Genomic DNA, 26,320 nt, shown 5'->3' with positions numbered 1-26,320 from the left:
GCGCATCATCGTCCGGAGCCTCTTGCCCGTCACGAAACCGTCGGCGCTTTCTCGAACATTCACGAAATCCCTATTGCAAGCTCTCTCCGAGCCCTAGCCCAACGACTGCGTATCGGTCACGGCAAGCGCGCGTCGAAACCATCGACACTTTCTAGAACGATCTCGGAATCGCTATTGCGACCCCAATCCGGAAAGCTCTCTCCGAGCCCCACGATACTGACAGCATAGCGGTCACGGCAAATTCCGAGCCACAAAACAATCGTCTCGGAGGTCTACGGGAGATGTTTCGTATCTCGGGACGCAAAAAGGAGTGAAACACGAGGACTTCCCAAGGGGTCACCCATCCTAGTACTACTCTCTCCAAAGTCGGCGCTTAACTTCGGAATTCTGTTGGGATCCGGTGCTTTAGTGCTGGCATTATCACACCTGTTTCGCGTGCTTCGTCCCTCGCCTTTGTGCACGTCGCGGCCGGCGCATTAACGTCCGGAGCCTCTTGCCCGTCACGAAACCGTCGGTGCTTTCTCGAGCGTTCACGAAATCCCTATTGCAAGCTCTCTTCGAGCCCTAGCCCAACGACTTCGTATCGGTCACGGCAAGCGCGCGTCGAAACCATCGGCACTTTCTAGAACGATCTCGAAATCGCTATTGTGACCCAAATTCGGAAAGCTGTCTCCGAGACCCACGATACTGACTGCGTGTTAGGACTCTAGCTTGGAGAGTCCTAATTGAGAGGGACATTCATGTAAAACTGTTAGGACTTTAGCTAGGAGAGTCCTAATTGAGAGGGACATTCTGTTAGGACTCTAGCTAGGAGAGTCCTAATTGAGAGGGACATTCATGTAGGAGGTTTCTTCTTAGAGAAGAATTAGGAGTTGTAAGGGAATAGGAGTCTTGAGTAGGAGTCCTATTAGGAGTTGGTTAGAAGTAAGAGTCTTAAGTAGGAGTCCTATTAGGAGTTAGGGTTTAGAAGCCCTATAAATAGCCATGTATTTCTTCTCTTTTCTCAAGAAATAGATGAATCTTTTCTGCAGCCTTTGAGCAGCAACTTGGAGGGAGGAACCCCTATAGAGTTCCAAGGAGGCCGATCCCCTAAAGAGATCAACCCCAAGTTTAGAATCTGCAAGGGTTCTATCACCTGGTATCAGAGCAGCGTTCTTGGCATCTCGCTGCCCTTTCACAGCCATCCATCAACCCTCCACAACCATCCAAAGCAATTCCCACAATTGCTTAAAAGATCGTCACCGAATTCCGCCATCATCTCCACCACCACGGATCATCCTTTGATCTCCCCGTGAATTGCAACAGGTTCTGGTTTCCTACCTTACTGCTGCTGCAATTTAGTTATCCTTATTCGAAAATCCAAAAAAAAAAAAAAAAAAAATCGTTCCTATATTGCTGCATAAACTTTTCGTCACAAAGTTTTCATCTCTACGACGAAAGATATATTGCAGAATTCCAGCCGCATATCACCATCTGTTTGATCTTGCTACTATGCTTTTTCTATCCAAATTTCTACGAAATTTTTATGACATCTTTGACACTTCTTAACAGTGGATTTCCCTTTGGTTTCATCAAAAAATTCTCAATATAAACTACTGATCTTTTATGTCCAATCTGCTGCACTTGAATTGCAGAATTCAAGCCGCATAGCACCATCTGTTTGATCTTGCTACTGTGCTTTTTCTATCCAATTTTCTACGAAATTTTTATGACATCTTTGACACTTCCTAACAGTAGATTTCCCTTTGGTTTCATCGAAAAATTCTCAATATAAACTACTGATCTTTTATGTCCAATCTGCTACACTTGAAAATATGCTGCAGAAAATTTCAACTGCATATCGTTGCCTTAACCCATCTATTTGCAATCTTTTTTGAATGAAATTTCTTATAGACTTCATATATCATCTTGGCTTCCATCTAAGATTGATCTATTAAGAAATTCATCTCTAAAAACGATTTTATGTTGCTGCAAATTTTCATCGTAACCCGCTGAAATTTTTCGACGATAATTCTGCAATTGCAACTTGCACCAATTTCTTTGCTGTTATACTGCCGAAATTTTCTTGATTAAATTAGATATCCTTGCTGTCATATAAACTGTGATTTTTCTATCAATTCCCTCCTCAATTCTCTTAAGTTTTTGGTGGAAATTACGTCGAGAAACCGTTGTTTCTTCGACGACAATTCTACTCTTACAAGACAGCACATACTTGCTGCAACTTCCACGGATTTCTGTCAAACCTTTGCTACCATCTACCACAGATCCAAAACTTTCATCCGGAGCCCTAAAACTCTACCAAACCACACCCTCAAACTGCACCCAAAACAGCCACAAAACAAGCCTAAACCGTAGCCTACATCCACCAATCCACCAACACTTTCGACCATCACTTCTCTCAACCTATACATGCCTTTAACCCAACAGCAAAAGAGAGATCTTAACATCATTGATTTGGGGCCATATACTATGGCATCTAAGGAGGCAATCAATGCTAAATTCGAAGCCTTGGAGGCGCGAATGGAGGATAAGATTCGGACGCTCTTTACCGAACTCAGATTGGGCCGACCACTAAGCCCGAAGAAATCATATCAAGGAGAGAGCTTTGCCCAATCACACCAAGCCCGAAGAGATGACTTCCAAGAGAGGGAAAGCTCTATGACCAACCCCAACTATCCATGCATGAGAGTGGACTTCCCTAGATGGGAAGAAGGAGACCCGATTGGTTGGATTTCGCATGCGGAGCGATATTTTCGGTACCACAAAACCGCGGATGTATCTATGGTGAAAATTGCAGCTATACATCTTGAAGGGGATGCTATTCAATGGTTTGACTGGTTTGAACATACTTATGGAGTCCTTTCATGGCGACAATTCAAAGAAGAACTGCTGATTCGCTTCAGACCAACCGATTACGAGAATATTGACAAACAACTAGCAAAGATCCGACAAACCTCCACCATTCAGGAGTACCAAACCAGGTTTGAAAGGTTATCTAATCAAAATCATGATTGGTCTCAAAAACAGCTATTGAGGACCTTCATTGAGGGCTTGAAGCCGGAGATCCGAGGAGAAGTTAAAGCGCGACAACCGTATACGCTTATGGCAGTCATCTCTTTCGCACGACATCAAGAGGAGCAATTGAACCATGAAGCTCGGAGGACTAGGGTCACTCCTCAACCAGTAATATTGAAGCCCTCAGCCCCCCCTACTGTCGACCAAGTCCCTGCACCAAAGAGGTTAACAGGAGAAGAGCTTCGGGAGCGATATGCGAAGGGGTTATGTTGGCATTGTGACGAGCCGTGGAGCCGTGAGCATCGCTGCAGTAAAGGTGGACTTCTTATGATTGAACCGATAGAAGAAGAGGTCATTGAACATCCAAAAGAGAGCTTTGAATATAAAGAAGAAGATGTAGAAGAAGAGCCACAACCGACCGAAGTTACGGTACATACACTAGCTAGCTACTCAAACCCGCAAACGATGAAAATTGGAGGCCTTCTCAAACAACAACCAATCACTGTTCTCATCGACACGGGCAGTACTACTAACTTCCTAAATAGTAAGCTTACTGTTCGGATATCATTACCTATCGAGAATCGCTACAAGTTTGATGTTAAGGTCGCCGACGGACGGATTTTGAATTGTGATCATAGGCGCTTGCAGGAGAAACTATTGCTGCAGGACCAAGAGATAATTGCAGATTTCTTCCTTCTCCCTCTTAACAATCATGAGGCCATGCTCAGAATTAAATGGTTGACGACATTAGGTGATATTTCCTAGAATTTTATAAAACTAATTATGAAATTTTACAGTAAGGAGAAACAGGTGACATTGCACGGGAAACGTGGGGGCGACATAACAACGATTTGCACACAACAAATGGAGAATGTTTTGCATAAAGCATGCAGCGGCTTTTTGGTACAACTTGAGCAGCAAACTAAGGGAGAGCTAACAGAATTTGAAGATCCAAATCTACTTCCTTTGCTTGCTAAATTTTCAAATATATTTGACGAACCGCGCAACCTACCTCTTACCTGTCGGCATGATCATTGTATAATGATTCTTCCAGGAAAATCTTCAGCAAATGCTCAGCCATATCAGTATCCACATCTCCAGAAGGATGAAATAGAAAGGATTATAAAAGAGATGCTCGAAACAGGAGTTATTCGGCCAAGTTGCAACCTCTACTCTTCGCCGGTGCTACTTGTATGCAAGAAGGACGGAACAAGGCGAATATGTGTTGATTACCGAGCTCTCAATGGCATAATCATCAAGGACAAATACTTTATTCAAATAGTAGATGAATTGCTAGATGAAAGGGAGCACAAATCTTTACAAAGCTGGACCTTTGATCCGGGTATCATCAAATACGAGCATGCGAAGAAGACATACGGAAAACCACCTTTTGAAAACACAACAACCACAAATTTTTGCTTTCTTCAACAAAAGGTGGAATATCTTGGGCATATCATATCAGAGGAAGGTGTGGCAGTGGACCCCTTCAAAATTGGAGCAATGCAAAACTGGCTGACCTCGAGAAACATAAAATTGCTACATGGCTTTCTGGGTTTAACAGGCTACTACCGCAAGTTCGTGAAAAACTATGGAAAGATCAGTGCACCACTTACTTCCTTACTAGAAAAAAATGTCTTCCAATGGTTGGACAGAGCCTCCGCTGCCTTCAACAAACTTAAGGCAGCCATGACGACGACGCCGGTGCTAACACTACCAGATTTCAACCGACCTTTCATTATTGAGGCCGACACATCTGGAGTCAGAATTGGAGCAATTCTCATGCAAAATGGTCGACCACTCGCATACACTAGCAAGGCATTATCTCCCTCCGATCAAAATATGTCAACATATGATAAGGAGATGCTCGCCATTGTGCGTGCAGCAATGAGGTGGAGATTGTACTTGATCAGGCGATACTTTCAAATCAAGACCGACCATAAAAGCCTAAAATATCTCTTGGAACAGAAGATATCTTCCCCCGAGCAGCAAAAATGGCTACCCGAGCAAGTTGAAGTTTCGACCGTTTCACTTCCGACCAGCGACTTCCTTCAGGATATGAAGATGGAATGGCAAGAAGATTCAGATACTAGTAAGATTATAAAAAAATTGGAGGAAGCACCAAGCCCCATGGCTCATTACAATTGGGACTCAAAAGAATTACACTATAAGGGACGCATTGTGCTTGTGACAAATTCTACTTGCATCTTCAATAGCAGATTTTGGACAAAGTTATTCTATATGCAGGGTACTAAATTGAAAAGGAGTACGACATATCACCCACAAACCAACAGCCAACCGGAAGTTTTAAACAGGTGCTTGGAGACAGCCCAAAGCCACCCACCAAATATGACTACCCAAAGAGAACTCCAGACCCAGCCAAGTGCCATTATTGATCGACGGATCGTGACTCAACGACGACGACCCACTAATGAAGTGCTAATACAATGGGCGAACCTACCAAAAGAAGATGCCACTTGGGAGAACTATGACGACTTGAAGATCAAATTCCCAGAATTCATGAATCATCAGCCTCGAGGACAAGGCTGATTTGAAGACGGCGGGTCTGTTAGGACTCTAGCTTGGAGAGTCCTAATTGAGAGGGACATTCATGTAAAACTGTTAGGACTTTAGCTAGGAGAGTCCTAATTGAGAGGGACATTCTGTTAGGACTCTAGCTAGGAGAGTCCTAATTGAGAGGGACATTCATGTAGGAGGTTTCTTCTTAGAGAAGAATTAGGAGTTGTAAGGGAATAGGAGTCTTGAGTAGGAGTCCTATTAGGAGTTGGTTAGAAGTAAGAGTCTTAAGTAGGAGTCTGTTAGGACTCTAGCTTGGAGAGTCCTAATTGAGAGGGACATTCATGTAAAACTGTTAGGACTCTAGCTAAGAGAGTCCTAATTGAGAGGGACATTCTATTAGGACTCTAGCTAGGAGAGTCCTAATTGAGAGGGGCATTCATGTAGGAGGTTTTTTCTTAGAGAAGAATTAGGAGTTGTAAGGGAATAGGAGTCTTGAGTAGGAGTCCTATTAGAAGTTGGTTAGAAGTAAGAGTCTTAAGTAGGAGTCCTATTAGGAGTTAGGGTTTAGAAGCCCTATAAATAGTCATGTATTCCTTCTCTTTTCATAAGCAATAGATGAATCTTTTCTGCAGCCTTTGAGCAGCAACTTGGAGGGAGGAACCCCTATAGAGTTCCAAGGAGGCCGATCCCCTAAAGAGATCAACCCCAAGTTTAGAATCTGCAAGGGTTCTAACACCTGGTATCAGAGCAGCGTTCTTGGCGTCTCGCTGCACTTTCACAGCCATCCATCAACCCTCCACAACCATCCAAAGCAATTCCCACAATTGCTTAAAAGATCGTCACCGAATTCCGCCATCATCTCCACCACCACGGATCATCCTTTGATCTCCCCGTGAATTGCAACAGGTTCTGGTTTCCTACCTTACTGCTGCTGCAATTTAGTTATCCTTATTCGAAAATCCAAAAAAAAAAAAAAAAAAAAAATCGTTCCTATATTGCTGCATAAACTTTTCGTCACAAAGTTTTCATCTCTACGACGAAAGATACATTGCAGAATTCCAGCCGCATAGCACCATCTGTTTGATCTTGCTACTGTGCTTTTTCAATCCAAATTTCTACGAAATTTTTATGACATCTTTGACACTTCTTAACAGTGGATTTCCCTTTAGTTTCATCAAAAAATTCTCAATATAAACTACTGATCTTTTATGTCCAATCTGCTACACTTGAATTGCAGAATTCAAGCCGCATAGCACCATCTGTTTGATCTTGCTACTGTGCTTTTTCTATCCAAATTTCTATGAAATTTTTATGACATCTTTGACACTTCCTAACAGTATATTTCCCTTTGGTTTCATCGAAAAATTCTCAATATAAACTACTGATCTTTTATGTCCAATCTGCTGCACTTGAAAATCTATGCTGCAGAAAATTTCAGCTGCATATCGTTGCCTTAACCCATCTATTTGCAATCTTTTTTGAATGAAATTTCTTATAGACTTCATATATCATCTTGGCTTCCATCTAAGATTGATCTATTAAGAAATTCATCTCTAAAAACGATTTTATGTTGCTGCAAATTTTCATCGTAACCCGCTGAAATTTTTCGACGATAATTCTGCAATTGCAACTTGCACCAATTTCTTCGCTGTTATACTGCCGAAATTTTCTTGATTAAATTAGATATCCTTGCTGTCATATAAACTGTGATTGTGCTATCAATTCCCTCCTCAATTCTCTTAAGTTTTTGGTGGAAATTACGTCGAGAAACCGTTGTTTCTTCGACGACAATTCTACTCTTACAAGACAGCACATACTTGCTGCAACTTCCACGGATTTATGTCAAACCTTTGCTACCATCTACCACAGATCCAAAACTTTCATCCACAGCCCTAAAACTCTACCAAACCACACCCTCAAACTGCACCCAAAACAGCCACAAAACAAGCCTAAACCGTAGCCTACATCCACCAATCCACCAACACTTTCGACAATCACTTCTCTCAATCTATACATGCCTTTAACCCAACAGCAAAAGAGAGATCTTAACATCATTGATTTGGGGCCATATACTATGGCATCTAAGGAGGCAATCAGTGCTAAATTCGAAGCCTTGGAGGCGCGAATGGAGGATAAGATTCGGACACTCTTTACCGAACTCAGATTGGGCCGACCACTAAGCCCGAAGAAATCATATCAAGGAGAGAGCTTTGCCCAATCACACCAAGCCCGAAGAGATGACTTCCAAGAGAGGGGAAGCTCTATGACCAACCCCAACTATCCATGCATGAGAGTGGACTTCCCTAGATGGGAAGAAGGAGACCCGATTGGTTGGATTTCGCACGCGGAGCGATATTTTCGGTACCACAAAACCGCGAATGTATCTATGGTGAAAATTGCAGCTATACATCTTGAAGGGGATGCTATTCAGTGGTTTGACTGGTTTGAACATACTTATGGAGTCCTTTCATGGCGACAATTCAAAGAAGAACTGCTGATTCGCTTCAGACCAACCGATTACGAGAATATTGATGAACAACTAGCAAAGATCCGACAAACCTCCACCATTCAGGAGTACCAAACCAGGTTTGAAAGGTTATCTAATCAAAATCATGATTGGTCTCAAAAACAGCTATTGAGGACCTTCATTGAGGGCTTGAAGCCGGAGATCCGAGGAGAAGTTAAAGCGCGACAACCGTACACGCTTATGGCAGCCATCTCTTTCGCACGACATCAAGAGGAGCAATTGAACCATGAAGCTCGGATGACTAGGGTCACTCCTCAACTAGTAATATTGAAGCCCTCAGCCCCCCCTACTATCGACCAAGTCCCTGCACCAAAGAGGTTAACAGGAGAAGAGCTTCGGGAGCGATATGCGAAGGGGTTATGTTGGCATTGTGACGAGCCGTGGAGCCGTGAGCATCGCTGTAGTAAAGGAGGACTTCTTATGATTGAACCAATAGAAGAAGAGGTCATTGAACATCCAAAAGAGAGCTTTGAACATGAAGAAGAAGATGCAGAAGAAGAGCCACAACCGACCGAAGTTACGGTACATACACTAGCTAGCTACTCAAACCCGCAAACGATGAAAATTGGAGGCCTTCTCAAACAACAACCAATCACTGTTCTCATCGACACGGGCAGTACTACTAACTTCCTAAATAGTAAGCTTGCTGTTCGGATATCATTACCTATCGAGAATCGCTGCAGGTTTGATGTTAAGGTCACCGACGGACGAATTTTGAATTGTGATCATAGGCGCTTGCAGGAGAAACTATTGCTGCAGGACCAAGAGATAATTGCAGATTTCTTCCTTCTCCCTCTTAACAATCATGAGGCCATGCTCAGAATTAAATGGTTGACGACATTAGGTGATATTTCCTGGAATTTTATGAAACTAATTATGAAATTTTACAGTAAGGAGAAACAGGTGACATTGCACGGGAAACGTGGGGGCGACATAACAACGATTTGCACACAACAAATGGAGAATGTTTTGCATAAAGCATGCAGCGGCTTTTTGGTACAACTTGAGCAGCAAACTAAGGGAGAGCCAATAGAATTTGAAGATCCAAATCTACTTCCTTTGCTTGCTGAATTTTCAAATATATTTGACGAACCACGCAACCTACCTCTTACCTGTCGGCATGATCATTGTATAATGATTCTTCCAGGCAAATCTTCAGCAAATGCTCAGCCATATCAGTATCCACATCTCCAGAAGGATGAAATAGAAAGGATTATAAAAGAGATGCTCGAAACAGGAGTTATTCGGCCAAGTTGCAACCTCTACTCTTCGCCGGTGCTACTTGTACGCAAGAAGGACGGAACAAGGCGAATATGTGTTGATTACCGAGCTCTCAATGGCATAATCATCAAGGACAAATACTTTATTCCAATAGTAGATGAATTGCTAGATGAAAGGGAGCACAAATCTTTACAAAGCTGGACCTTTGATCCGGGTATCATCAAATACGAGCATGCGAAGAAGACATACGGAAAACCACCTTTTGAACACACAACAATCATGAATTTTTGCTTTCTGCAACAAAAGGTGGAATATCTTGGGCATATCATATCAGAGGAAGGTGTGGCAGTGGACCCCTTCAAAATTGGAGCAATGCAAAACTGGCCGACCTCGAGAAACATAAAATTGCTACATGGCTTTCTGGGTTTAACAGGCTACTACCGCAAGTTCGTGAAAAACTATGGAAAGATCAGTGCACCACTTACTTCCTTACTAGAAAAAGATGTCTTCCAATGGTTGGACAGAGCCTCCGCTGCCTTCGACAAACTTAAGGCAGCCATGACGACAACGCCGGTGCTAACACTACCAGATTTCAACCGACCCTTCATTATTGAGGCCGACACATCTGGAGTCAGAATTGGAGTCATTCTCATGCAAGATGGTCGACCACTCGCATACACTAGCAAGGCATTATCTCCCTCCTATCAAAATAAGTCAACATATGATAAGGAGATGCTCGCCATTGTGCGCACAGCAACGAGGTGGAGATTGTACTTGATCAGGCGATACTTTCAAATCAAGACCGACCATAAAAGCCTAAAATATCTCTTGGAGCAGAAGATATCTTCCCCCAAGCAGCAAAAATGGGTAACAAAACTTCTTGGATTTGATTATGAAATAACTTACAAAATGTGGAAAGAGAATGTTGTTGCAGATGCGCTTTCGCAGCTACCTGAGCAAGCTGAATTTTCGATCGTTTTACTTCCAACCAGTGACTTCCTTGAGGATATTAAGATGGAATGGCAGGAAGATTCGGAGACTAGTAAAAAAAAAAAAAAAATTTTGGAGGAAGCACCAAGCTCTGTGGCTCATTACAATCGGGACTTAAAAGAATTATGCTATAAGGGACGCATTATGCTTGTGACAAATTCTACTTGCATCTTCAAGAGCAGATTTTGGACAAAGTTATTCCATATGCAGGGTACTAAATTGAAAAGGAGTACGACATATCACCCACAAACCAACAGCCGGACAGAAGTTTTAAATAGGTGCTTGGAGACAGCCCAAAGCCATCCACCAAATATGACTACCCAAAGAGAACTCCAGACCCAGCCAAGTGCCATTATTGATCGACGGATCGTGACTCGACGACGACGACCCACTAATGAAGTGCTAATACAGTGGGCGAACCTACCAATAGAAGATGCCACTTGGGAGAACTATGACAACATGAAGATCAAATTTCCAGAATTCATGAATCATCAGCCTCGAGGACAAGGCTGGTTTGAAGAGGGCGGGTCTGTTAGGACTCTAGCTTGGAGAGTCCTAATTGAGAGGGACATTCATGTAAAACTGTTAGGACTCTAGCTAAGAGAGTCCTAATTGAGAGGGACATTCTATTAGGACTCTAGCTAGGAGAGTCCTAATTGAGAGGGGCATTCATGTAGGAGGTTTTTTCTTAGAGAAGAATTAGGAGTTGTAAGGGAATAGGAGTCTTGAGTAGGAGTCCTATTAGAAGTTGGTTAGAAGTAAGAGTCTTAAGTAGGAGTCCTATTAGGAGTTAGGGTTTAGAAGCCCTATAAATAGTCATGTATTCCTTCTCTTTTCATAAGCAATAGATGAATCTTTTCTGCAGCCTTTGAGCAGCAACTTGGAGGGAGGAACCCCTATAGAGTTCCAAGGAGGCCGATCCCCTAAAGAGATCAACCCCAAGTTTAGAATCTGCAAGGGTTCTAACAGAGTCCTATTAGGAGTTAGGGTTTAGAAGCCCTATAAATAGCCATGTATTTCTTCTCTTTTCTCAAGCAATAGATGAATCTTTTCTGCAGCCTTTGAGCAGCAACTTGGAGGGAGGAATCCCTATAGAGTTCCAAGGAGGCCGATCCCCTAAAGAGATCAACCCCAAGTTTAGAATCTGCAAGGGTTCTATCACTGCGTAGCGGTCACGGCAAATTCCGAGCCCCAAAACAATCGTCTCGGAGGTCTACGGGAGATGTTTCGTATCTCGGGACGCAAAAAGGAGTGCAACACGAGGGCTTCCCAGGGGTTCACCCATCCTAGTACTACTCTCTCTAAATCACGCTTAACTTCGGAGTTCTGATGGGATCCGAAGCTTTAGTGCTGGCATTATCGCACCCTTTTCGCGTGTTTCGTCCCTCGCCGATGTGCACGTCGCGGCCGGCGCATCAACGTCCTGAGCCACTTGCCCGTCACGAAACCGTCGGCGCTTTCTCGAACGTTCACGAAATCCCTATTGCAAGCTCTCTCCGAGCCCTAGCCCAACGACTGCGTATCGGTCACGGCAAGCGCGCGTCGAAAGCATCGGCACTTTCTAGAACGATCTCGAAATCGCTATTGTGACCCAAATCCGGAAAGCTCTCTCCGAGCCCCATGATACTGACTGCGTAGCGGTCACGGCAAATTCCGAGCCCCAAAACAATCCTCTCGGAGGTCTACGGGAGATGTTTCGTATCTCGGGACGCAAAAAGGAGTGAAACACAAGGACTTCCCAGGGGGTCACCCATCCTAGTACTACTCTCTCTAAATCACGCTTAACTTCGGAGTTCTGATGGGATCCGGTGCTTTAGTGCTGGCATTATCACACCCTGTTCGCGTGCTTCGTCCCTCGCCGATGTGCATGTCGCGGCCGGCGCATCAACGTCCGGAGCCTCTTGCCAGTCACAAAACCGTCGGCGCTTTATCTAACGTTCACGAAATCCCTATTGCAAGCTCTCTCCGAGCCCTAGCCCAACGACTGCCTATCGGTCACGGCAAGCGCGCGTCGAAACCATCGGCACTTTCTAGAACGATCTCGAAATCGCTATTGTGACCCAAATCCAGAAAGCTCTCTCCGAGCACCACGATACTGACTGCGTAGCGTTCACGGCAAATTCCGAGCCCCAAAACAATCGTCTCGGAGGTCTACGGGAGATGTTTCGTATCTCGGGACGCAAAAAGGAGTGCAACACGAGGACTTCCCAGAGGTTCAACCATCCTAGTACTACTCTCTCTAAATCACGCTTAACTTCGAAGTTCTGATGGGATCCGGTGCTTTAGTGCTGGCATTATCGCACCCTTTTCCCGTGCTTCGTCCCTCGCCGATGTGCACGTCGCGGCCGGCGCATCAACGTCCGGAGTCATTAGCCCGTCACGAAATCGTCAGCGCTTTCTCTAATGTTCACGAAATCCCTATTGCAAGCTCTCTCCGAGCCCTAGCCCAACGACTGCCTATCGGTCACGCCAAGCGCCCGTCGAAACCATCGACACTTTCTAAAACGATCTCGGAATCGCTATTGCGACCCCAATTCGGAAAGCTCTCTCCGAGCCCCACGATACTGACTGCGTCGTTGTCACGGCAAATTTCGAGCCCCAAAACAATCGACTCGAAGGTCTACGGGAGATGTTTCGTATCTCGGGACGCAAAAAGGAGTGCAACACGAGGACTTCCCAGGGGTTCACCCATCCTAGTACTACTCTCTCTAAATCATGCTTAACTTCGGAGTTCTGATGGGATCCAATGCTTTAGTGCTGGCATTATCGCACCCTTTTCGCGTGCTTCGTCCCTCGCCAATGTGCACGTCGCGGCCGGCGCATCATCGTCCAGAGCCTCTTGCCCGTCACGAAACCGTCGGCGCTTTCTCGAACGTTCACGAAATCCCTATTGCAAGCTCTCTCCGAGCCCTAGCCCAACGACTGCGTATTGGTCACGGCAAGCGCGCGTCGAAACCATCGACACTTTCTAGAACGATCTCGAAATCGCTATTGTGACCCAAATCCGGAAAGCTCTCTCCGAGCCCCACGATACTGACTGCGTAGCGGTCATGGCAAATTCAGAGCCCCAAAACAATCGTCTCGGAGGTCTAAGGGAGATGTTTCGTATCTCGGGACGCAAAAAGGAGTGAAACACAAGGACTTCCCATGGGGTCACCCATCCTAGTACTACTCTCTCCAAAGTCGGCGCTTAACTTCGGAATTCTGTTGGGATCCGGTGCTTTAGTGCTGGCATTATCACACCCGTTTCGAGTGCTTCGTCCCTCGCCTATGTGCACGTCGCGGCCGGCGCATCAACGTCCGGAGCCTCTTGCCCGTCACGAAACCGTCGTCGCTTTCTCGAACGTTCACGAAATCCCTATTGCAAGCTCTCTACGAGCCCTAGCCCAACGACTGCGTATCGGTCACGGCAAGCGCGCGTCGAAACCATCGGCACTTTCTAGAACGATCTCGGAATCGCTATTGCGACCCCAATTCGGAAAGCTCTCTCCGAGTCCCACGATACTGACTGCGTAACGGTCACGGCAAATTCCGAGCCCCAAAACAAACGTCTCGGAGGTCTACGGGAGGTGTTTCATATCTCGGGACGCAAAAAGGAGTGAAACACGAGGACTTCCCAGGGGGTCACCCATCCTAGTACTACTCTCTCTAAATCACGCTTAACTTCGGAATTCTGTTGGGATCCGGTGCTTTAGTGCTGGCATTATCACACCTGTTTCGCGTGCTTCGTCCCTCGCCTATGTGCACGTCGCGGCCGGCGCATCAACGTCCGAAGCCTCTTGCCCGTTACGAAACCGTCGGCGCTTTCTCGAACGTTCACGAAATCCCTATTGCAAGCTCTCTCCAAGCTCTAGCCCAACAACTGTGTATTGGTCACGGCAAGCGCGCGTCGAAACCATCAGCACTTTCTAGAACGATCTCGAAATCGCTATTGTGACCCAAATCTGGAAAGCTCTCTCCGAGCCCCACGATACTAACAGCGTAGCGGTCACGGCAAATTCCGAGCCCCAAAACAATCGTCTCGGAGGTCTACGCGAGATGTTTCGTATGTCGGGACGCAAAAAAGAGTGCAACACGAGGACTTCCCAGGGGTTCACCCATCCTAGTACTACTCTCTATAAATCACGCTTAACTTCGGAATTCTGTTGGGATCCGGTGCTTTAGTGCTGGCATTATCACACCCGTTTCGCGTGCTTCGTCCCTCGCCTATGTGCACGTCGCGGCCGGCGCATCAACGTCCGGAGCCTCTTGCCCGTCACGAAACCGTCGTCGCTTTCTCGAACGTTCACGAAATCCCTATTGCAAGCTCTCTACGAGCCCTAGCTCAACGACTGCGTATCGGTCACGGCAAGCGCGCGTCGAAACCATCGGCACTTTCTAGAACGATCTCGGAATCGCTATTGCGACCCAAATCCGGAAAGCTCTCTCCGAGCCCCACGATACTGACTGCGTAGCGGTCATGGCAAATTCAGAGCCCCAAAACAATCGTCTCGGAGGTCTAAGGGAGATGTTTCGTATCTCGGGACGCAAAAAGGAGTGAAACACAAGGACTTCCCATGGGGTCACCCATCCTAGTACTACTCTCTCCAAAGTCGGCGCTTAACTTCGGAGTTCTGTTGGGATCCGATGCTTTAGTGCTGGCATTATCGCACCCTTTTCGCGTGTTTCGTCCCTCGCCGATGTGCACGTCGCGGCCGGCGCATCAACGTCCTGAGCCACTTGCCCGTCACGAAACCGTCGGCGCTTTCTCGAACGTTCACGAAATCTATATTGCAAGCTCTCTCCAAGCTCTAGCCCAACGACTGTGTATTGGTCACGGCAAGCGCGCGTCGAAACCATCAGCACTTTCTAGAACGATCTCGAAATCGCTATTGTGACCCAAATCTGGAAAGCTCTCTCCGAGCCCCACGATACTAACAGCGTAGCGGTCACGACAAATTCCGAGCCCCAAAACAATCGTCTCGGAGGTCCACGCGAGATGTTTCGTATCTCGGGACGCAAAATGGAGTGGAACACGAGGACTTCCCAGGGGTTCACACATCCTAGTACTACTCTCTATAAATCACGCTTAACTTCGGAGTTCTGATGGGATCCGATGCTTTAGTGCTGGCATTATCGCACCCTATTCGCGCGCTTCGTCCCTCACCGATGTGCACGTCGCGGCCAGCGCATCATCGTCCGGAACCTCTTGCCCGTCACGAAACCGTCGGCGCTTTCTCGAACGTTCACGAAATCCCTATTGAAAGCTCTCTCCGAGCCCTAGCCCAACGACTGCGTATCGGTCACGGCAAGCGCGCGTCGAAACTATCGGCACTTTCTAAAACGAACTCGAAATCGCTATTGTGACCCAAATTCGGAAAGCTCTCTCCGAGCCCCACGATACTGACTGCGTAGCGGTCACGGCAAATTCCGAGCCCCAAAACAATCGTCTCGGAGGTCTACGGGAGATGTTTCGTATCTCGGGACGCAAAATGGAGTGCAACACGAGGACTTCCCAGGGGGTCACCCATCCTAGTACTACTCTATCTAAATCACGCTTAACTTCGGAGTTCTGATGGGATCCGGTGCTTTAGTGTTGGCATTATCGCACCCTGTTCGCGTGCTTCGTCCCTCACCGATGTGCACGTCGCGGCCGGCGCATCAACGTCCGGAGCCTCTTGCCCGTCACGAAACCGTCGTCGCTTTCTCGAACGTTCGCGAAATCCCTATTGCAAGCTCTCTACGAGCCCTAGCCCAACGACTGCGTATCGGTCACGACAAGCGAGCGTCGAAACCATCGGCACTTTCTAGAACGATCTCGGAATCGCTATTGCGACCCCAAACCGGAAAGCTCTCTCCGAGTCCCACGATACTGATTGCGTAGCGGTCACGGCAAATTCCGAGCCCCAAAACAAATGTCTCGGAGGTCTACGGTAGATGTTTCATATCTCGTGAAGCAAAAAGGAGTGAAACACGAGGACTTCCCAAGGGGTCACCCATCCTAGTACTACTCTATCTAAATCACGCTTAACTTCGGAGTTCTGATGGGATCCGGTGCTTTAGTGCTGGCATTATCACACCCTGTTCGCGCGCTTCGTCCCTCGCCGATGTGCACGTCGCAGCCGGCGCATCAACGTCCGGAGCCTCTTGCCCGTCACGAAACCGTCGGCGCTTTCTCGAACGTTCACGAAATCCCTATTGCAAGCTCTCTCCGAGCCCTAGCCCAACGACTGCTTATCGGTCACGGCAAGCGCGCGTCGAAACCATCGGAACTTTCTAGAAGAATCTCGAAATCGCTATTGTGACCCAAATCTGGAAAGCTCTCTCCGAGCCCCACGATACTGACTGCGTAGCGGTCACGGCAAATTCCGAGCCCCAAAACAATCGTCTCGGAGGTCTACGGGAGATGTTTCGTATCTCGGGACGCAAAAAGGAGTGCAATACGAGGACTTCCCAGGGGGTCACCCATCCTAGTTCTACTCTCTCTAAAGCACGCTTAACTTCGGAGTTTGGATGGGATCCGGTGCTTTAGTGCTAGCATTATCGCTCCCGTTTCGCGTGCTTCGTCCCTCGCCTTTGTGCACGTCGCGGCTGGCGCATCAACGTCCGGAGCCTCTTGCCCGTCACGAAACCGTCGTCGATTTCTCGAACGTTCACAAAATCCCTATTGCAAGCTCTCTCCGAGCCCTAGCCCAACGACTGTGTATCGGTCACGGCAAGCGCGGGTCGAAACCATCGGCACTTTCTAGAACGATCTCGGAATCGCTATTGTAACCCCAATCCGGAAAGCTCTCTCCGAGCCCCACGATACTGACTACGTAGCGGTCACGGCAAATTCTGAGCCCCAAAACAATTGTCTCGGAGGTCTACGGGAGATGTTTCGTATCTCGGGATGCAAAAAGGAGTGAAACACGAGGACTTCTCAGGGGGTCACCCATCCTAGTACTACTCTCTCCAAAGTCGGCGCTTAACTTCGGAATTCTGTTGGGATCCGGTGCTTTAGTGCTGGCATTATTATCACACCCGTTTCGCGTGCTTCGTCCCTCGCCTATGAGCACGTCGCGGCCGGCGCATCAACGTACGGAGCCTCTTGCCCGTCATGAAACCGTCGTCGCTTTCTCGAACGTTCACGAAATCCCTATTGCAAGATCTCTACGAGCCCTAGCCCAACGACTGCGTATCGGTCACGGCAAGCGCGCGTCGAAACAATCGGCACTTTCTAGAACGATCTCGGAATCGCTATTGCGACCCCAATCCGGAAAGCTCTCTCCGAGTCCCACGATACTGACTGCGTAGCGGTCACGGCAAATTCTGAGCCCCAAAATAAACGTCTCGGAGGTCTACGGGAGATGTTTCATATCTCGGGACGCAAAAAGGAGTGAAACACGAGGACTTCCCAGGGGGTCACCCATCCTAGTACTACTATCTCTAAATCACGCTTAACTTCGGAGTTCTGATGGGATCCGGTGCTTTAGTGCTGGCATTATCACACCATGTTCGCGTGCTTCGTCCCTCGCCGATGTGCATGTCCCGGCCGGCGCATCAACGTCCGGAGCCTCTTGCCAGTCACAAAACCGTCGGCGCTTTATCTAACGTTCACGAAATCCCTATTGCAAGCTCTCTCCGAGCCCTATCCCAACGATTGCGTATCGGTCACAGCAAGCGCGCGTCGAAACCATCGGCACTTTCTAGAATGATGTCGGAATCGCTATTGCGACCCCAATCCGGAAAGCTCTCTCCGAGCCCCACGATACTGACTACGTAGCGGTCACGGCAAATTCTGAGCCCCAAAACAATTGTCTCGGAGGTCTACGGGAGATGTTTCGTATCTCGGGATGCAAAAAGGAGTGAAACACGAGGACTTCTCAGGGGGTCACCCATCCTAGTACTACTCTCTCCAAAGTCGGCGCTTAACTTCGGAATTCTGTTGGGATCCGGTGCTTTAGTGCTGGCATTATTATCACACCCGTTTCGCGTGCTTCGTCCCTCGCCTATGAGCACGTCGCGGCCGGCGCATCAACGTACGGAGCCTCTTGCCCGTCATGAAACCGTCGTCGCTTTCTCGAACGTTCACGAAATCCCTATTGCAAGATCTCTACGAGCCCTAGCCCAACGACTGCGTATCGGTCACGGCAAGCGCGCGTCGAAACAATCGGCACTTTCTAGAACGATCTCGGAATCGCTATTGCGACCCCAATCCGGAAAGCTCTCTCCGAGTCCCACGATACTGACTGCGTAGCGGTCACGGCAAATTCTGAGCCCCAAAATAAACGTCTCGGAGGTCTACGGGAGATGTTTCATATCTCGGGACGCAAAAAGGAGTGAAACACGAGGACTTCCCAGGGGGTCACCCATCCTAGTACTACTATCTCTAAATCACGCTTAACTTCGGAGTTCTGATGGGATCCGGTGCTTTAGTGCTGGCATTATCACACCATGTTCGCGTGCTTCGTCCCTCGCCGATGTGCATGTCGCGGCCGGCGCATCAACGTCCGGAGCCTCTTGCCAGTCACAAAACCGTCGGCGCTTTATCTAACGTTCACGAAATCCCTATTGCAAGCTCTCTCCGAGCCCTATCCCAACGATTGCGTATCGGTCACAGCAAGCGCGCGTCGAAACCATCGGCACTTTCTAGAATGATGTCGGAATCGCTATTGCGACCCCAATCCGGAAAGCTCTCTCCGAGCCCCACGATACTGACAGCGTAGCGGTCACGGCAAATTCCGAGCCCCAAAACAATCGTCTCGGAGGTCTTACGGGAGATGGTTCGTATCTCGGGATGCAAAAAGGAGTGAAACACGAGGACATCCCAGGCGGTCACCCATCCTAGTACTACTCTCTCCAAAGTCGGCGCTTAATTTGGAATTCTGTTGGGATCCGGTGCTTTAGTGCTGGCATTATCACACCTGTTTCGCGTGCTTCGTCCCTCGCCTATGTGCACGTCGTGGCCGGCGCATCAACGTCCGGATCCTCTTGCCCGTCACGAAACCGTCGGCGCTTTCTCAATCGTTCACGAAATCCCTATTGCAAGCTCTCTCCGAACCCTAGCCCAACGACTGCGTATCGGTCACGACAAGCGCGCGTCGAAACCATCGGCACTTTCTAGAACGATCTCGAAATCGCTATTGTGACCCAAATCCGGAAAGCTCTCTCCGAGCCCCACGATACTGACTGCGTAGCGTTCACGGCAAATTCCGAGCCCCAAAACAATCGTCTCGGAGGTCTACGGGAGATGTTTCGTATCTCGGGACGTAAAAAGGAGTGCAACACGAGGACTTCCCTGGGGGTCACCCATCCTAGTTCTACTCTCTCTAAAGCACGCTTAACTTCAGAGTTTGGATGGGATCCGGTGCTTTAGTGCTGGCATTATCGCACCCTTTTCGCGTGCTTCGTCCCTCGCCGATGTGCACGTCGCGGCCGGCGCATCATCGTCCGGAGCCTCTTGCCCGTCACGAAACCGTCGTCGCTTTCTCGAACGTTCACGAAATCCCTATTGCAAGCTCTCTACGAGCCCTAGCCCAACGACTGCGTATCGGTCACGGCAAGCGCGCGTCGAAACCATCGGCACGTTCTAGAACGATCTCGGAATCGCTATTGCGACCCCAATCCGTAAAGCTCTCTCCGAGTCCCACGATACTGACGGCGTAGCGGTCACGGCAAATTCCGAGCCCCAAAACAAACGTCTCGGAGGTCTACGAGATTTGTTTCATATCTCGGGACGCAAAAAGGAGTGAGACACGAGGACTTCCCAGGGGGTCACCCATCCTTGTACTACTCTCTCTAGATCACGCTTAACTTCGGAGTTCTGATGGGATCCGGTGCTTTAGTGTTGGCATTATCGCACCCTGTTCGCGTGCTTCATCCCTCGCCGATGTGCACGTCGCGGCCGGCGCATCAACGTCCGGAGCCTCTTGCCCGTCACAAAACCGTCGGCGCTTTCTCTAACGTTCACGAAATCCCTATTGCAAGCTCTTTCCGAGCCCTAGCCCAACGACTGCCTATCGGTCACGGCAAGCGCGCATCGAAACCATCGACACTTTCTAGAACGATCTCCGAATCGCTATTGCGACCCCAATCCGGAAAGCTCTCTCCGAGCACCACGATACTGACGGCGTCGCGGTCATGGCAAATTCCGAGCCCCAAAACAATCGTCTCGGAGGTCTACGGGAGATGTTTCGTATCTCGGGTTGCAAAAAGGACGACTGCCTATCGGTCACGGCAAGCGCGCATCAAAACCATCGACACTTTCTAGAACGATCTCGGAATCGCTATTGCGACCCCAATCCGGAAAGCTCTCTCCGAGCGCCACGATACTGACGGCGTAGCGGTCATGGCAAATTCCGAGCCCCAAAACAATCGTCTCGGAGGTCTACGGGAGATGTTTCGTATCTCGGGTTGCAAAAAGGAGTGAAACACGAGGACTTCCCAGGGGGTCACCCATCCTAGTACTACTCTCTCCAAAGTCGGCGCTTAACATCGGAATTCTGTTGGGATCTGGTGCTTTAGTGCTGGCATTATCACATCCGTTTCGCGTGCTTCGTCCCTCGCCTATGTGCACGTCGCGGCCGGCGCATCAACGTCTGGAGCATCTTGCCCATCACGAAACCGTCGGCGCTTTCTCGAGCGTTCACGAATTCCCTATTGCAAGCTCTCTACGAGCCCTAGCCCAACGATTGCGTATCGGTCACGGCAAGCGCGCGTCGAAACCATCAGCACTTTCTAGAATGATCTCGGAATCGCTATTGCGACCCCAATCCGGAAAGCTCTCTCCGAGCCCCACGATACTGACTGCGTAGCGTTCACGGCAAATTCCGAGCCCCAAAACAATCGTTTCGGAGGTCTACGGGAGATGTTTCGTATCTCGGGACGCAAAAAGGAGTGCAACACGAGGACTTCCCTGGGGGTCACCCATCCTAGTTCTACTCTCTCTAAAGCACGCTTAACTTCGGAGTTTGGATGGGATCCGGTGCTTTAGTGCTGGCATTATCGCACCCTTTTCGCGTGCTTCGTCCCTCGCCGATGTGCACGTCGCGGCCGGCGCATCATCGTCCGGAGCCTCTTGCCCGTCACGAAACCGTCGTCGCTTTCTCGAACGTTCACGAAATCCCTATTGCAAGCTCTCTACGAGCCCTAGCCCAACGACTGCGTATCGGTCACGGCAAGCGCGCGTCGAAACCATCGGCACGTTCTAGAACGATCTCGGAATCGCTATTGCGACCCCAATCCGTAAAGCTCTCTCCGAGTCCCACGATACTGACGGCGTAGCGGTCATGGCAAATTCCGAGCCCCAAAACAAACGTCTCGGAGGTCTACGGGATTTGTTTCATATCTCGGGACGCAAAAAGGAGTGAGACACGAGGACTTCCCAGGGGGTCACCCATCCTTGTACTACTCTCTCTAAATCACGCTTAACTTCGGAGTTCTGATGGGATCCGGTGCTTTAGTGTTGGCATTATCGCACCCTGTTCGCGTGCTTCATCCCTCGCCGATGTGCACGTCGCGGCCGGCGCATCAACGTCCGGAGCCTCTTGCCCGTCACAAAACCGTCGGCGCTTTCTCCAACGTTCACGAAATCCCTATTGCAAGCTCTTTTCGAGCCCTAGCCCAACGACTGCCTATCGGTCACGGCAAGCGCGCATCGAAACCATCGACACTTTCTAGTACGATCTCCGAATCGCTATTGCGACCCCAATCCGGAAAGCTCTCTCCGAACGCCACGATACTGACGGCGTAGCGGTCATGGCAAATTCCAAGCCCCAAAACAATCGTCTCGGAGGTCTACGGGAGATGTTTCGTATCTCGGGTTGCAAAAAGGACGACTGCCTATCGGTGACGGCAAGCGCGCATCGAAACCATCGATACTTTCTAGAACGATCTCGGAATCGCTATTGCGACCCCAATCCGGAAAGCTCTCTCCGAGCGCCACGATACTGACGGCGTAGCGGTCATGGCAAATTCCGAGCCCCAAAACAATCGTCTCGGAGGTCTACGGGAGATGTTTCGTATCTCGGCTTGCAAAAAGGAGTGAAACACGAGGACTTCCCAAGGGGTCACCCATCCTAGTACTACTCTCTCCAAAGTCGGCGCTTAACATCGGAATTCTGTTGGGATCCGGTGCTTTAGTGCTGGCATTATCACATCCGTTTCGCGTGCTTCGTCCCTCGCCTATGTGCACGTCGCGGCCGGCGCATCAACGTCCGGAGCCTCTTGTCCATCACGAAACCGTCGGCGCTTTCTCGAGCGTTCACGAAATCCCTATTGCAAGCTCTCTACGAGCCCTAGCCCAACGACTGCGTATCGGTCACGGCAAGCGCGCGTCGAAACCATCAGCACTTTCTAGAACGATCTCGGAATCGCTATTGCGACCCCAATCCGGAAAGCTCTCTCCGAGCCCCACGATACTGACTGCGTAGCGGTCACGGCAAATTCCAAGCCCCAAAACAATCGTTTCGGAGGTCTACGGGAGATGTTTCGTATCTCGGGACGCAAAAAGGAGTGCAACACGAGGACTTCCCTGGGGGTCACCCATCCTAGTTCTACTCTCTCTAAAGCACGCTTAACTTCGGAGTTTGGATGGGATCCGGTGCTTTAGTGCTGGCATTATCGCACCCTTTTCGCGTGCTTCGTCCCTCGCCGATGTGCACGTCGCGGCCGGCGCATCATCGTCCGGAGCCTCTTGCCCGTCACGAAACCGTCGTCGCTTTCTCGAACGTTCACGAAATCCCTATTGCAAGCTCTCTACGAGCCCTAGCCCAACGACTGCGTATCGGTCACGGCAAGCGCGCGTCGAAACCATCGGCACGTTCTAGAACGATCTCGGAATCGCTATTGCGACCCCAATCCGTAAAGCTCTCTCCGAGTCCCACGATACTGACGGCGTAGCGGTCATGGCAAATTCCGAGCCCCAAAACAAACGTCTCGGAGGTCTACGGGATTTGTTTCATATCTCGGGACGCAAAAAGGAGTGAGACACGAGGACTTCCCAGGGGGTCACCCATCCTTGTACTACTCTCTCTAAATCACGCTTAACTTCGGAGTTCTGATGGGATCCGGTGCTTTAGTGTTGGCATTATCGCACCCTGTTCGCGTGCTTCATCCCTCGCCGATGTGCACGTCGCGGCCGGCGCATCAACGTCCGGAGCCTCTTGCCCGTCACAAAACCGTCGGCGCTTTCTCCAACGTTCACGAAATCCCTATTGCAAGCTCTTTTCGAGCCCTAGCCCAACGACTGCCTATCGGTCACGGCAAGCGCGCATCGAAACCATCGACACTTTCTAGAACGATCTCCGAATCGCTATTGCGACCCCAATCCGGAAAGCTCTCTCCGAACGCCACGATACTGACGGCGTAGCGGTCATGGCAAATTCCAAGCCCCAAAACAATCGTCTCGGAGGTCTACGGGAGATGTTTCGTATCTCGGGTTGCAAAAAGGACGACTGCCTATCGGTGACGGCAAGCGCGCATCGAAACCATCGATACTTTCTAGAACGATCTCGGAATCGCTATTGCGACCCCAATCCGGAAAGCTCTCTCCGAGCGCCACGATACTGACGGCGTAGCGGTCATGGCAAATTCCGAGCCCCAAAACAATCGTCTCGGAGGTCTACGGGAGATGTTTCGTATCTCGGCTTGCAAAAAGGAGTGAAACACGAGGACTTCCCAAGGGGTCACCCATCCTAGTACTACTCTCTCCAAAGTCGGCGCTTAACATCGGAATTCTGTTGGGATCCGGTGCTTTAGTGCTGGCATTATCACATCCGTTTCGCGTGCTTCGTCCCTCGCCTATGTGCACGTCGCGGCCGGCGCATCAACGTCCGGAGCCTCTTGTCCATCACGAAACCGTCGGCGCTTTCTCGAGCGTTCACGAAATCCCTATTGCAAGCTCTCTACGAGCCCTAGCCCAACGACTGCGTATCGGTCACGGCAAGCGCGCGTCGAAACCATCAGCACTTTCTAGAACGATCTCGGAATCGCTATTGCGACCCCAATCCGGAAAGCTCTCTCCGAGCCCCACGATACTGACTGCGTAGCGGTCACGGCAAATTCCAAGCCCCAAAACAATCGTCTCGGAGGTCTACGGGAGATGTTTCGTATCTCGGGACGCAAAAAGGAGCGAAACACGAGGACTTCCCAGGGGGTCACCCATCCTAGTACTACTCTCTCTAAATCACGCTTAACTTCGGAGTTCTGATGGGATCCGGTGCTTTAGTGCTGGCATTATCGCACCCTTTTCGCATGTTTCGTCCCTCGCCGATGTGCACGTCGCGGCTGGCACATCATCGTCCGGAGCCTCTTGCCCGTCACGAAACCGTCGGCGCTTTCTCGAAAGTTCACGAAATCGCTATTGCAAGCTCTCTCCGAGCCCTAGCCCAACGACTGCGGATCGGTCACGGCAAGCACGTGCCGAAACCTTCGGCACTTTCTAGAACGATCTCGGAATCGCTATTGCGACCCCAATCCGGAAAGCTCTCTCCGAGCCCCTCGATACTGACAGCGTAGCGGTCACAGCAAATTTCAAGCCCCAAAACAATCGTCTCAGAGGTCTACGTGAGATGTTTCGTATCTCGGGACGCAAAAAGGAGTGAAACACGAGGATTTCCCAGGGGGTCACCCATCCTTGTACTACTCTCTCTAAATCACGCTTAACTTCGGAGTTCTGATGGGATCCGGTGCTTTAGTGCTGGCATTATCGCACCCTTTTTGCGTGTTTCGTCCCTCGCCGATGTGCACGTCGCGGCCGGCGCATCATCGTCCGGAGCCTCTTGCCCGTCACGAAACCGTCGGCGCTTTCTCGAACGTTCACGAAATCCCTATTGCAAGCTCTCTCCAAGCCCTAGCCCAACGACTACGTATCGGTCACGGCAAGCGCGCGTCGAAACCATCGGCACTTTCTAGAACGATCTCAAAATCGCTATTGTGACCCAAATCCGGAAAGCTCTCTCCGAGCCCCACGATACTGACTGCGTAGCGGTCACGGCAAATTCCGAGCCCCAAAACAATCGTCTCGGAGGTCTACGGGAGATGTTTCGTATCTCGGGACGCAAAAAGGAGTGCAACACGAGGACTTCCCAGGGGGTCACCCATCCTAGTTCTACTCTCTCTAAAGCACGCTTAACTTCGGAGTTCGGATGGGATCCGGTGCTTTAGTGCTAGCATTATCGCACCCGTTTCGCGTGCTTCGTCCCTCGCCTATGTGCACGTCGCGGCCGGCACATCAACGTCCGGAGCCTCTTGCCCGTCACGAAACCGTCGTCGCTTTCTCGAACGTTCACGAAATCCCTATTGCAAGCTCTCTACAAGCCCTAGCCCAACGACTGTGTATCGGTCATGGCAAGCGCGCGTCGAAACCATCGGCACTTTCTAGAACGATCTCGGAATCGCTATTGCGACCCCAATCCGGAAAGCTCTCTCCGAGTCCCACGATACTGACTGCGTAGCGGTCACGGAAAATTACGAGCCCCAAAACAAACGTCTCGGAGGTCTACAGGAGATGTTTCATATCTCGGGACGCAAAAAGGAGTGAAACGTATAAGATGCTCCTCGATATGAACTTCCCACAGCAATGGGTTAATTGGATTCAATCTTGCCTGGAAACTCCAAAGTTTTCGATACTCTTTAATGGCTCACCTATTGGTTTTTTTTGGAGCACGAATGGCATCCGACAAGGTGATCCACTCTCTCCGTATCTCTTTACTATTGCGATGGAAGGACTTAGCTGTATGTTGGAACATGCAGTCTTAAATGGCAGCATAAAGGTACCCAATGCTGGCTCTATTCATATATCACATATAACATTTGCAGATGATTTACTTATCTTTCTCCAAAATGATCCAACTTCAGTAAAGAACCTGGCTACTATTATGAATGACTTTGGTATGGTTTCTGGACTTCAGTTAAATCATGCGAAAAGTAAAGTATATATGAGCCCTTACGTTGAGAATAAGGTCTTTATTGCACAAACTTTGGGGGTTAGTGAGGGAAGCCTGCCAGTTCCTTATTTGGGTCTCCCGCTCATATCCACAGGCATTCACAAAACCCACTGTCAGCCTATCCTACAAAAGATAAAGAATA

General features: G+C 49.2%; 1 non-coding gene and 27 pseudogenes across 1 annotated transcript; all 28 read right to left on the bottom strand.

Moving 5' to 3' along the window:
• Positions 1-307: 307 nt before the first annotated feature.
• On the bottom strand, positions 308-428 carry LOC135599375 (5S ribosomal RNA; annotated as a pseudogene).
• An 11,090-nt stretch (positions 429-11,518) lies between these two features.
• On the bottom strand, positions 11,519-11,637 carry LOC135603806 (5S ribosomal RNA; annotated as a pseudogene).
• A 350-nt stretch (positions 11,638-11,987) lies between these two features.
• On the bottom strand, positions 11,988-12,106 carry LOC135602477 (5S ribosomal RNA; annotated as a pseudogene).
• Positions 12,107-12,456: 350 nt separating this feature from the next.
• LOC135604105 (5S ribosomal RNA) lies at positions 12,457-12,575 on the bottom strand (annotated as a pseudogene).
• A 350-nt stretch (positions 12,576-12,925) lies between these two features.
• Positions 12,926-13,044, bottom strand: LOC135604298 (5S ribosomal RNA; annotated as a pseudogene).
• Positions 13,045-13,394: 350 nt separating this feature from the next.
• On the bottom strand, positions 13,395-13,515 carry LOC135599293 (5S ribosomal RNA; annotated as a pseudogene).
• Positions 13,516-13,865: 350 nt separating this feature from the next.
• LOC135604257 (5S ribosomal RNA) lies at positions 13,866-13,984 on the bottom strand (annotated as a pseudogene).
• A 350-nt stretch (positions 13,985-14,334) lies between these two features.
• LOC135604645 (5S ribosomal RNA) lies at positions 14,335-14,453 on the bottom strand (annotated as a pseudogene).
• Positions 14,454-14,803: 350 nt separating this feature from the next.
• On the bottom strand, positions 14,804-14,924 carry LOC135599323 (5S ribosomal RNA; annotated as a pseudogene).
• Positions 14,925-15,274: 350 nt separating this feature from the next.
• LOC135604346 (5S ribosomal RNA) lies at positions 15,275-15,393 on the bottom strand (annotated as a pseudogene).
• A 350-nt stretch (positions 15,394-15,743) lies between these two features.
• Positions 15,744-15,862, bottom strand: LOC135601856 (5S ribosomal RNA; annotated as a pseudogene).
• Positions 15,863-16,212: 350 nt separating this feature from the next.
• LOC135603395 (5S ribosomal RNA) lies at positions 16,213-16,331 on the bottom strand (annotated as a pseudogene).
• A 350-nt stretch (positions 16,332-16,681) lies between these two features.
• On the bottom strand, positions 16,682-16,800 carry LOC135602846 (5S ribosomal RNA; annotated as a pseudogene).
• Positions 16,801-17,150: 350 nt separating this feature from the next.
• Positions 17,151-17,272, bottom strand: LOC135599485 (5S ribosomal RNA; annotated as a pseudogene).
• Positions 17,273-17,624: 352 nt separating this feature from the next.
• On the bottom strand, positions 17,625-17,743 carry LOC135603980 (5S ribosomal RNA; annotated as a pseudogene).
• A 350-nt stretch (positions 17,744-18,093) lies between these two features.
• Positions 18,094-18,215, bottom strand: LOC135599483 (5S ribosomal RNA; annotated as a pseudogene).
• A 352-nt stretch (positions 18,216-18,567) lies between these two features.
• Positions 18,568-18,686, bottom strand: LOC135603979 (5S ribosomal RNA; annotated as a pseudogene).
• An 821-nt stretch (positions 18,687-19,507) lies between these two features.
• Positions 19,508-19,626, bottom strand: LOC135603663 (5S ribosomal RNA; annotated as a pseudogene).
• A 350-nt stretch (positions 19,627-19,976) lies between these two features.
• On the bottom strand, positions 19,977-20,095 carry LOC135603338 (5S ribosomal RNA; annotated as a pseudogene).
• Positions 20,096-21,124: 1,029 nt separating this feature from the next.
• On the bottom strand, positions 21,125-21,243 carry LOC135603026 (5S ribosomal RNA; annotated as a pseudogene).
• Positions 21,244-21,593: 350 nt separating this feature from the next.
• Positions 21,594-21,712, bottom strand: LOC135603074 (5S ribosomal RNA; annotated as a pseudogene).
• A 558-nt stretch (positions 21,713-22,270) lies between these two features.
• LOC135599532 (5S ribosomal RNA) lies at positions 22,271-22,391 on the bottom strand (annotated as a pseudogene).
• A 350-nt stretch (positions 22,392-22,741) lies between these two features.
• LOC135603025 (5S ribosomal RNA) lies at positions 22,742-22,860 on the bottom strand (annotated as a pseudogene).
• Positions 22,861-23,210: 350 nt separating this feature from the next.
• Positions 23,211-23,329, bottom strand: LOC135603073 (5S ribosomal RNA; annotated as a pseudogene).
• Positions 23,330-23,887: 558 nt separating this feature from the next.
• LOC135599531 (5S ribosomal RNA) lies at positions 23,888-24,008 on the bottom strand (annotated as a pseudogene).
• Positions 24,009-24,358: 350 nt separating this feature from the next.
• On the bottom strand, positions 24,359-24,477 carry LOC135602762 (5S ribosomal RNA; annotated as a pseudogene).
• Positions 24,478-24,827: 350 nt separating this feature from the next.
• On the bottom strand, positions 24,828-24,946 carry LOC135603460 (5S ribosomal RNA; annotated as a pseudogene).
• Positions 24,947-25,296: 350 nt separating this feature from the next.
• On the bottom strand, positions 25,297-25,415 carry LOC135600812 (5S ribosomal RNA). Its single transcript, XR_010483126.1, has one exon. It is a non-coding gene; the product is annotated as a 5S ribosomal RNA (ribosomal RNA).
• Positions 25,416-26,320: the final 905 nt, after the last annotated feature.

The sequence above is a fragment of the Musa acuminata genome, chromosome BXJ2-1, assembly GCF_036884655.1.
Source record: "Musa acuminata AAA Group cultivar baxijiao chromosome BXJ2-1, Cavendish_Baxijiao_AAA, whole genome shotgun sequence".
In the NCBI taxonomy this organism is placed as follows: Eukaryota; Viridiplantae; Streptophyta; class Magnoliopsida; order Zingiberales; family Musaceae; genus Musa; species Musa acuminata.
This window is presented reverse-complemented; position numbering and strand designations above follow the sequence as displayed.